The following is an 11429-nucleotide window of genomic DNA, read 5'->3' as shown; positions in this document are numbered from 1 at the left end:
AGATAGAATTCAAACATGTGCCCAGAATTCAATATAAGTTCGCAGACGCACTGGACACCTTATAATCAATGATACAATATCCATACTAGAGTTTCATCGATCCCATCACGGTGAAAATCCATAACCAGTTGACTTACTGTGCTCATGTTGAAGAAGAAACAGATGGAAAACCTTGGTTCCACGACATCAAAGAATATTTGGCGAGAGGAGAATATCCAGAGTAGGCAAACCATATTCAGAAATGCACTCTGCGGAGGCTATCCAATCACTTCTTCCAAAGCGGACAGTCCCTGTATAGAAGAACTCTTGATCTGGGGCTGTTAAGGTGTGTTGACGCAAAGGAAGCTTCCAGATTCCTCGAGGAGATACATGCCGGAACTTGTAGACCACATATGAATGGTTTTGTTCTAGCCAAGAAGATACTCTGTGCTGGATATTTTTAGATGACCATGGAAACGGATTGCATCCGGTACATACAGAAATGCCACCATTTCCAGGTACATGCAAACATGATAAAGGTACTACCAAGCGAGCTCAATGCAACAAGTGCACCTTGGCCTTTTGCTGCTTGGGTAATGGATGCCATCGGTCCAATCGAGCCCACTACTTCAAACGAGCATAGGTTCATTTTAGTGGACATTGACTACTTCACAAAATGGGTAGAGGCTGCATCCTACAAAGCTGTAACCAAGAAAGTCATCACAGATTTTGTCAAGGATCGTATTATTTGCCGGTTCGGAGTTCCCGAGTCCATTATTACTGATAATACCACCAATCTCAATAGTGACCTGATGAAAGCCATGTGTGAAACCTTCAAAATCAAGCACAAAAACTCTACATCATACAAGCCTCAAATGAATAGAGCCGTGGAAGCTGCCAACAAGAATATCAAAAAGATACTAAGGAAGATGGTAGAAAATCACAAACAATGGCACAAGAAGTTACCCTTTGCCCTATTGGGGTACTGCACTACGGTCTGCACATCAACTGGGGCAACTCCCTATTTATTGGTTTATGGTATCGAAGTTATCATTCCAGTTGAGGTAGAAATTATTTCTTTGAGGATCATACAAGAAGCCGAACTCACAGCTAGCAGACAAAGGCACGAACCAACATCCCTTTACAAAACTTTTGACTTTCCTTTGGGTGCAGGCACATTGGACATAACAGGAGCCTTCGCAAATATACACGCAGCAAAATCACTATCAATCGGGCCACCAGACACAAATATATCTCCAACTAAGACACATTCTACTCCTATTTGCTACTTGTTTACTGCATAAGCCTAAACATTTCCTTCACCTTGCATAAGACCAATCCTTGTCTCAAATCTTGCATGAGGCTAAGCCCTGCCTCTATATTTTCATAAGGCTAAGCATTGCCTTCTCCTTGCATGAGATTAAGCCCTGTCTCAAATCTTTCATGAGGCTAAGCCTACCTCCACATTTACATAAGGCTAAGAATTGCCTTCTCCTCTCATGAGACCAAGCTTTATCTCAAATCTTGCATGAGGCTAAGCCCTGCCTCCACATTTGCATAAGGTTAAGCATTACCTTCTCCTTGCATGAGACCAAGCCCTATCTCAAATCTTGCATGAGGCTAAGCCCCGCCTCCTTTTGCATAAGGCTAAGTATTGCCTTCTCCTTGTATGAGACTAAGCCCTGTCTCAAATCTTGCATGAGGCTACGCCCTGTCGCCTTTTGCATAAGGCTAAGCACTATCTTCTCACGGGACTAAGCATTGTCCCCCCTCCAATAATGTTGCTCTATTCTAAACTTGGCACTATCTTCTTCCCTCGGTCTAAGCTCTGCCGCCAAATCCGCACAAGACTAACCTTTGTCCTGCTATCACTTTCGGTATCATATCTCTACACTTCATGGGCTGACATATAGCCAACCTATCCAAAGGCGTCATAGTCCAAAGGCATCATCCTCATAGCCTGAAGACATCATGTCATGGCCTGAGGATCTCTCAATACTTGCACATCATTATTCAAAGGCCTCATGGTTCAGAGGCACCATTCTCATAGCCCGAGAACATCATTTCATGGCCTGGGAATCTCCTATCTCATAATTCATAGCCCAGGACATCATAGTCTGAGGACATCATCTGCATTGTCCAAAGACAATCTTTCATGGTCCAAAGGGAATTTACATCACGTTTAAATTCTCACAGTAACTTATATACTTGCATTCATCATATTTTGAGTTTTGCAGGTAATCCAGGAGGTAACCATTCTTCAAACAGGAGCAACCTCCGCTCCGGCTTCTGCTCATACCATTTTCACTTTGCCATTATAACCGATTCCCATCAATTACCCACCTTACTCTGTGACCATTCAGGTATCTGCCCTATAATACATCGGTTACACCCCAGACTCACAATCATAACTCTATCCGACATTACTCTTCACAAAAGAACCTTTTCCATCGGTTTCATTCAGCGTTGGGTCCAAAACTACATGTGGTCTGATTCATGTAAAAATAGGGATATGTAGGCAACTTAGAGACCAGGTTTCGGCCTTTATTTTTTCAAAACACCCATTCGGTCAAAATCGGTCATCATTTCTTTACTCGGAAACTCATTCATCCTTCCTGGGTAAAGATGGACAGCTGTTGATACCCAATTGTTCCCTCATATATTTTAAAATATGCATGCATACTTTTAAAATATTGTACATGCATTTACAAACATGCACAAATGTTTTTACAATTTTTCTATAATTTTTAAAGGCCCTAAATCAATTTGTTTATGTATTTTTAATTATATAAATATTCAATAATTATCTCTCATATTACTTTACAATGATTTATTCATCTAAATTCATCATTTATACTCATATGAGTGTTCAAATATTTTAATTGCATTTTTAAAATTACATTTGTATTTTTTAAGACTATAAGTGCATATTTTGCAATAATGGCACATACATATAACTACTTTATCTACACAAAAAATGATTTTTTATATTTTTATAATGTTAAGTAATTATTTTAAATGACCTTCATGCATAAAAAATATTTTTATCATTTAATTAGATATTTTTATAAATTATTTTATTAATTAATTGGGTATTTAACAAATAGCCATTTTATTAAGTTTGAATTCAGACCCCTTAGCCCAATTAAACCCAATACGCCCCAGCCCAACTTAAAATAGCCCCTACCTAACCCAAATTTCCCCTAGTCATGGCCGTTGATCTTTGAGATCAACGGTCCACAATTCCCCTTTCCCTTTTTAACCCAAACAACCCCCTAACCCTAATCATTTGTTATAACACGCCGCCCTTGAATCCCGCTTCTTCTCCGTTCTCTCTGAAACCATTCCTAACACTAGCGTCTTCACCCCTTAAATCTCCCAAACCCCTTCGATCCCCGACTAGATATGAAGTTTTGGTGTTTTGCTACCCTTTCTAACCTATTACTTCTGCTGGTTGCTGGATTCTCATTGTTTTCTGAAGGAACTTCGAAGAGGTTCGACTTAGAGTCGACCCAGGTTTTTTGTTTCTTTATGAACACCGCCTTGTGTTCATCAAACATTTGTGAGTATCGTTGGTTCTGTGGTTGTGGTTAGATTTTTTCTTTACCCCGCCCCTTTTCTCAAAACCCTCATCTTTTCAACATGGATCTTTTCAGATCTTTGTAGATCTGGAGTGATTTTTAGTTTATCCAGTGTTCTTCTTTTAAAAAAAGTCTTGTTCTCTTTGTTGTTAATCAATTTCAGTATCCCTCTATATTAGGGTTTTGCTTCCTTGTTATTTGTTGTTCAAATCTCTTTGAATCAGAAAAGATTTCGAATTCCTACAACATTTTTTTTAAAGATTTTCTATTTTCCCCTATTGTTAATCGATCCTAATGTTCTCTAAAACTAAGGTTTCATTTCTTCTTGTTTTTGCAAAACTTTTCTAAAGTTTCTAAGTGTTTGAATCTGATTATCTTTACTAGTTCTACTGACTTTTTCATGCCTATGTTCTAGTCCTTTGTTTGTTCAATTGTCTCACTATTCGCTTCAATTTTTTTCCCGTTATTGTTTATCTCTGTCAATCAAAATAGATTGACCGATTTTACTTGGGGTTAAAATTATATTTTTCCTGTTAAAATTAGTACTTCCCCGTAAGTTTACCTATTTTTCTCATTTATGACTTTTAATTGGCACTACTTGCCTTATTTAGATTAATTAGTCTAATCTATGGTCTTTAGACTTATTGCTTACCTTATTTAACTTCAATCCCGCATGTTGACTGATTTTGTATGAGATTCTCCCTAATTTAAGTGATATTTCCCTAATCAGCATGTTTACTGCTATTCAATTAAACTATGTGTTCCCTATTATCAACATGTTTACTGTTATTCAATTAAACTATGTGTTTCTTGTTAGCAACATGTCTACTTTTATTTCATTAGATCCATGTACTTTATGTTTATTGTTCCTAATAAGCATATTTACCGATAACCCAATAAGGATTAACTAATTTAATAGTCTACCCTTAATTATATACATACTAGGGTTTCATAATTCATAGTTCACTCTTTGATTTCCCTACCTTTCTCAGTTTCTCCGCCTCACGCCCTCACTAGTCAACTCGTCAAGACTCAGGCCGATGTCTGTCGCATTTCTCAGCTTCTTTCTTTCACTCTTTAGTCGCATCTTCACTTCATTGCTCAGATCCATCAGATTCTTCAGTCACATCTTCACTTCACTCTTCAATCGTATTTCTCAGTTGCATCGTTCAGCTTTATCTTCATTCTTCTTGTAAGTTTTTAGTTGCTTCGTCTTCATCTTTTTCTTAGTTTGTTTGAAAGCATTCTGGCTCTGGATTTTACTTACTTTGTTTGAAAGTTGAAGTGAGATTTGTTTTGTGCTTTAATTGTTGAGCTGTTACAAAGTTATCTTGTGTCAGTTGTTATAAAATTTGTATTTCATAACTAATAAATTTTTTAATCTATATACATAATTTTGTACTAGAGTAAAAAAGTAGATATCAATGTACAAAGAGTTATTGCTAGTCGTTTGAACAAAGAATATCTTAAGAACACTGATTTTACCGAAACTGTTCTATACATTGTAAATCTTATAAAACTATTTTAGCAAAACAATTTTATACCGAAACTGTTTTATACATTGCGAAACAGTTTTATACATTGTGAAACTGTTTTAGTTGTTTTATCTTATCGGGTAAACCGATAGCCGAATCAATAATGATCGATAACCGATTAATCGATAACCGATAACCAATATCTTATCGGTTTGGTTATCGGGTTATGATATTTGTAAACTAATAAACGATAGGCAAAACCGATAATATTCATAACCGAACCGAACCGACCAATGCCCATCCCTAATTGTTGGATTGCTAGAATTTTCTAAGTGTTGAATGACTCTGTTTGCTCCTTCCTCCTGAAAATCCAAAACTATTTTCTCAAAACTATCTCATGTTTTCAACTCCTACTCTTAGAACATCTAGGGTCCTGCCCCTCCAGTGTGAGCATTGCCTAGGAGTCCATGAGACTCCTCTAAACTTTGACACACTGGGGCTGGCTCTCCAAAACTTGCTCATAAGAGGTTTCTTTAAAAGGTTTTTCTGGTGTGAGCATTTCTCGGGGTCCCTGAGGCCCTTGGGAACTTTGACACACCAGGATACCATTGGGTGCACTATGAGAATATTGGCATGTTCATACTTGGATGAAGGCCTGGCTTTTCAGGTTTACTATCTAGGCCTATTCAGGCTCCCTATAGTTTAGTAGTTTCATTTCTGTAATTCATTCATTCATTTTGGGTCTGTAATAATAATTCTTATAAAATAAATATTAGGGATATTAGTAAAATGGGAGGGACTTTTATATATGTCTTGTGGGGAAATCGGGTAGAAATCATGCTCTTAGGACTGTTATGATTATCTACTTGCATTAGAAAATATGCCTATAGGTTCATCATGTATTTGCTCTAACTTTCTATTTATGCGTATTCATATCCGTGCTAGAAATCCTATCTCTAGGTTGTTGTTAATTCAGCCTTAACAATCATGTTCATACATTCTCCTACGTGCATTAGAAACCATGTTCTAGGACTTTTTATTGCACTCACCTTGATATCACGCCTACAATCAAATCGTATAAAAATCAGTTTCCTTAGTAGCAATTATGCCTATAGGAAATAAGTATAAAAGCAATCCTAGCACCTAGATATCAGGCTTATATATGTAAAATTAGTTTTGTAACATTTGTGATTATTTTCAGCACCTAGACAACATGCCTATAGCACTTAATGAACCAAACCGCCTGCTTAAAACGTTTACTGGTCTATTACAGTTCTGATTAACGATTAGATATCATGTTCATAGGACATCTTTGATCCATGCCTAGGCAAGCCTGTAGGGCGATTAAAGTCTTGAAATTATAAAACTATGCTTTGTTTAACTGTTCGTGAATTGCCCAGATTCAGCTAGTCCTTAAATCAGTAGGCAACTAATTAAGTATCTTCTTCCTCGCTTTAATAAAACACTGCATATGTTCTGCTTTGTGCTCACCTAGATATCCTACTATAAGACTTCAAAAGTGTCTGAAATACTGTTGTTTGAGACGTGCAATTGCCTGCTTATTTGTGGAGGTAAAATGTGAGCCTTTAATTGTTCATTTATCTAACAGTCCTATTCGTTTTGCTTGTCGCTTAGATTTTTTGCATTTAAACACTATAGGAGGGTCTAGATTCACCTTAACTAGAAGTCCTAAACACCTCGAGGACCATAAGTAAGGGACGGGTAATGCACACATAAGGTACGTTTAGTTAGAATCGCTTATATAACCACTAAGGAGAGGGTAATTGGATAGTAAAAGATATGATGACATGTGTGCTAGTGCTATGTGTATCACCCCAACTTGTGGTCGATTACTAAATATTGCACAGAAGTGATCGTATAGGCTAAAAAACCTAGGACCCCTTAACACATCTGGTTTATGAGTTATTTGCTTTAGGTGTCCTAACGCACCTTAAATCCATTAGGTGGCGACTCTTCAAATTCCAAACCCAATTCCCAAAAGGAAATGAGTTGTCCCAAAGGAATGTCGAAACCCGGATTCTGCGAGGAAAAAGTGGGCGCGACAATTGATCCATCCTTCTTTTAACAAACAACACAGACGCACCCCAATGCGAGACGCTAGGCCTAATAAAGCCTTTTATCGAGCAAGTCTTGCAACTGTTCTTTCAATTCTGGCGGGGCCATACGATATGGTGGGATAGAAATGGGCTGAGTGCCCTGAGACAAATCAATGCAAAATTCAATATCCCTATCTGGTGGCATCCCCGCGGGTCTGAAGGAAATACTTCTGGAAACTCACGAACAACGGGCACAGAATCCATAGAAGGAACCTCAGCACTAGAATCATGAACATACGCCAAATAAGCCAAACACCCTTTTCAACCATACGTCGAGCCTTTATATAAGAAACAACCCTACTGACAAAATGACTGGGAGTCCCTCTCCACTCCAATTGAGGCAAACCCGGCAAGGCTAAGGTCACAATCTTGGCATGACAGTCTAGTATAGCATGATAAGGGGATAACCAATCCATCCCCAATATGATATCAAAATCAACCATATCTAGAAGTAAGAGATCTATGCGGGTCTCAAGACCCCCAATAATAGCCACACACGAGCGATAGACTCGATATACAATAATAGAATCACCTACCGGTGTAGACACATATATAGGTGCACTCAAAGAATCATGAGGCATAACCAGATAAGGGGCAAAATAAGATGACACATAGGAATATGTAGACCCCGGATCAAACAGAACTGAAGAATCTCTATTGCAAACTAAAACCGTACCTGTGATAACTGCATCGGATGCCTCAGCCTCAGGTCTGGCTGGAATAGCATAACATCAGGGCTAGGCCCCACCACTCTGAACTACATCCCAAGGATGGCCTCCTCTTAGCTGGCCTCCACCTCTAGCTGCCTGACCTCCACCTCTAACGGCCTGACCTCCACCTCTAACACCTCGACCCCAACATCTAGCTATCTGTGCGGACAGTGGAACACTTAGTGCCTGAACCACGGTATGGGAACCTTGATTCTGAGCTGCTCAGTGCTCGAGGGCAAAATCTAGCAATATGCCTCGTATTGCCACAAATGTAACCTGCCCTCGGCTGCTGGGACTACTGACCCTGACAACTTGAGTAACCACCCTGAAAACTCTGGAGTGGCGGTGCACTGAAAGGAGCTGGTAGTGTACTGTAGGGAAACTGATCAGAATACTGCATATGAGAACCATAGCCACCTGGAGCACCATGAGAAGCCTGAAGTGCTAAATGAAACGGCCTGGAAGAATGGCCTCTACCAAAAGGATCCCTTCCTCCAAATGAGGCACCACTGAACCTGCCAGAATGGCGGGGCCTCTTTTCAGACCCCTGACCACTCCTCTATAATAGAACCATCTCAACTCTCCTAGCCACATTGGTCGCATCCTTAAAATAAATCTCGCTCCCTATCTCCTTAGCGATCCGCAATCGAATCAGCTGAGTGAGTCCCTCAATGAACCTCCTCACCTTCTCTTTCTCGGTGGGAAGTATGATAAGAGCATGACTAGCCAAGGCAATGGATCTGGTCTCGTACTGAGTGAAGGTCATAGAACCCTACTAAAGATGCTCAAACTGCCTCCAATTGTCCTCCCTCTGAGCGATAGGTAGAAACTTCTCCAGAAATAGCTGAGAGAACTGAACCCAAGTCAAAGCTGGTAACCCAGCTGGTCTAGCCAAATAATAATCCCTCCACCAAGTCTTGGCAGAACCTGATAGACGAAAAGCAACAAAGTTGACCCTAATCCTCCACTATCCCCATGTTCCGCAGAACCTCATGATAGCTGTCCAATAGTCCTGGGATCCTCTGAAGATGTACCGCCATAAATAATAGTGAAGAGCTTGGTGAACCTGTCCAACCTCCACAAAGCATCAGCAGACATAGCTGCTCTATCCTCGGTCTGAGCCACAACACCCAGCTGAACTACCCCAACTGCCTAAGCTGCTGGAGTCTGAAACGGGGGAGCCATCTGCTCCGGAGTGCGACTAGCAGGAGTCTGTGCTCCTCCCACAGCTTTAGAGATGGCTGGTGCAACAAGAAGTAAGCCTTCCTGGGCGATACTCTCCATAAGGCCCACTAGACGGACCAGAGCATCCTGGAGTACCAGGGTAGCGATGAACCCCTCTGGGACCTGAGCTGGCCCTGCTGGAACGGTTTGGGCTGGAGCCTCCTCCTCAAACTCTACTTGAGGCTCCGTCGTTGGTGCTGCTGCTCTAGGCTGAGCCCTGCCCCTTCCTCGGCCTCTAGCACGGCCTCGGCCTCGTCCTCTGTGCCTCGTAGGAGCTGCTACTGGGGGCTCGGGTTGCTGATAAGCGGATGAAGAAACACGTGTTCTCGCCATCTGCGAAAGGACATCGTAGAAGTTCAATTAGTATTGAGAAGTCAAATCGCACGACAAAGAAGAATAGATGTGAAGTTATTCCTAAGCTCTGTAGCTTCTGGGGGATAAGCACAGACGTCTCTGTGCCGATCCCTTAGACTCTACCTAGCTTGTTCGTGAATTGTGAGACCAAAGCAACCTAGATCTCTGATACCAACTTGTCATGACCCAGATTTCCCACCCTCGGGAGTCGTAATGTCGCCTACTCGTGAAAGCTAGGCAAGCCAACTATTAAGGTTTTAACCCATTAGCAATCAACCCAAACAGATATAAACAACAACTATAGCTAAACAAATGAAAGGCACGAAAGAGTTATAACAAATCCAAATAATCCAATACATGTCTACCCATGAATCTGGTGTCATAATTTCATGAACGACTAAGATTTTTACTACAAACACAAGTCTGAAAAAAAAAGTACAACTGTTCTCAGAATGAAAGAGACATCAGAAAGCTAAAACATGGAAGGGGGACTTTAGGCTCTAGGAACGCCAGCAGATCTACCTTGGTCTCCCTAGACTGAAGGTAGTTACCTCAGCTACTCACCGGGTCTGGTACCAAAATCTGCACAAAAGAGTGCAGAGTGTAGTATTAGTACAATCGACCCCATGTATTGAGTAAGTGTCGAGCCTAACCTTGGCGAAGTAGTGACGAGGCTAGGACGCAACAATTACATATACATGTGCAACTAAATCATGTACAAACAGAAACATAGTAATAGGAATCAATAGAATAAGGTAGGAAAGGGACATGCTGTGGGGAATATCAGATTCTAACAATTAACCAATAAAGATGCATCAATAAAGAAGCATAATGAACATATTTATATCAACACGAACAATGAAACAGTAACACGTGCACGACATCACCCTACGTGCTTTTACTCTCATCCTCACCATATGAAACAACAGAAACGACATGGCATCACCCTTCGTGCATTACCTCTCATAATCATGGCAAGGGATAACCCTTCGTGAATTATTCCTCACAATATCGGCATGACATCACCCTTCGTGCATTAACTCTCAAATTATGATGCAACATCACCCTTTGTGCATTAACACTCATAATATCGACATGACATCACCCTTCGTGCATTACACTCACTCACAATATCATGCACGACATTATCCTTCGTGCTTTACACTCTTCCTAACCCAAACGATAGAAACAATATGTCCTGGCAAGGGAATCAACAATATCAACAATAATATCCCAGCAAGGGATTTAGCTATAACCAATCTCGTTTTCAATAATTACTTCACAAAATGAAATTCAACTTGAGTCAATACTCAACAATAGTCAATTACCAAGAAAGCTTCATAAGCTTTGTTCACTATCGATAATTATCAATTTAAGCATGGATAGTGCATAATAGAGTCATAACAATCATGGTATAAGACCCACGGGCATGCTTGACACCAACGTATAGATACTCGTCACCACACCTATACGTCGTACTCATACTAACACATAGCAAATAAGACCACAACGCCTATTCCCTCAAGCTAAGGTTTGACCAAACACTTACCTCAAATCCACATACAAGATTAAGCCTCGACTACCGTTTTACCTCTCGGTTCCACTTCCAATTCGCTTGTATCTAGTCATAATTTATTTAATAACAATAAAAAATACTAAATAAACCAATTCTAATGCATGGAAATATATTTCTCATTGTTTTCTCCAAAAAGTTAATCCGGACCCGCTTGGTCAAAACCCGATCACCCATTCACTCATGAACTCAAATATGCAATTAGTTTTGAAATCAGACCTCAAATCTAGGTCCAAATCCCCAAATTTTGAAAATCCTAATTTCTACCCCAAACACCCAATTTTCCCATGAAAACCCTAGATTTTGAAGTGAAATCATGTAAAAAGATGTTATAGATTGAAGAAAATAAGTTAGAAATCGTTTACCTATGATTTGGAGAAAAACTCTCTTCAAGAAAATTGCCTATGGGAGTTTAG

Source organism: Nicotiana tabacum, chromosome 8 (genome assembly GCF_000715075.1).
Source record: "Nicotiana tabacum cultivar K326 chromosome 8, ASM71507v2, whole genome shotgun sequence".
Lineage (NCBI taxonomy): Eukaryota > Viridiplantae > Streptophyta > Magnoliopsida > Solanales > Solanaceae > Nicotiana > Nicotiana tabacum.
Note: the sequence above shows the minus strand (reverse complement) of the source record.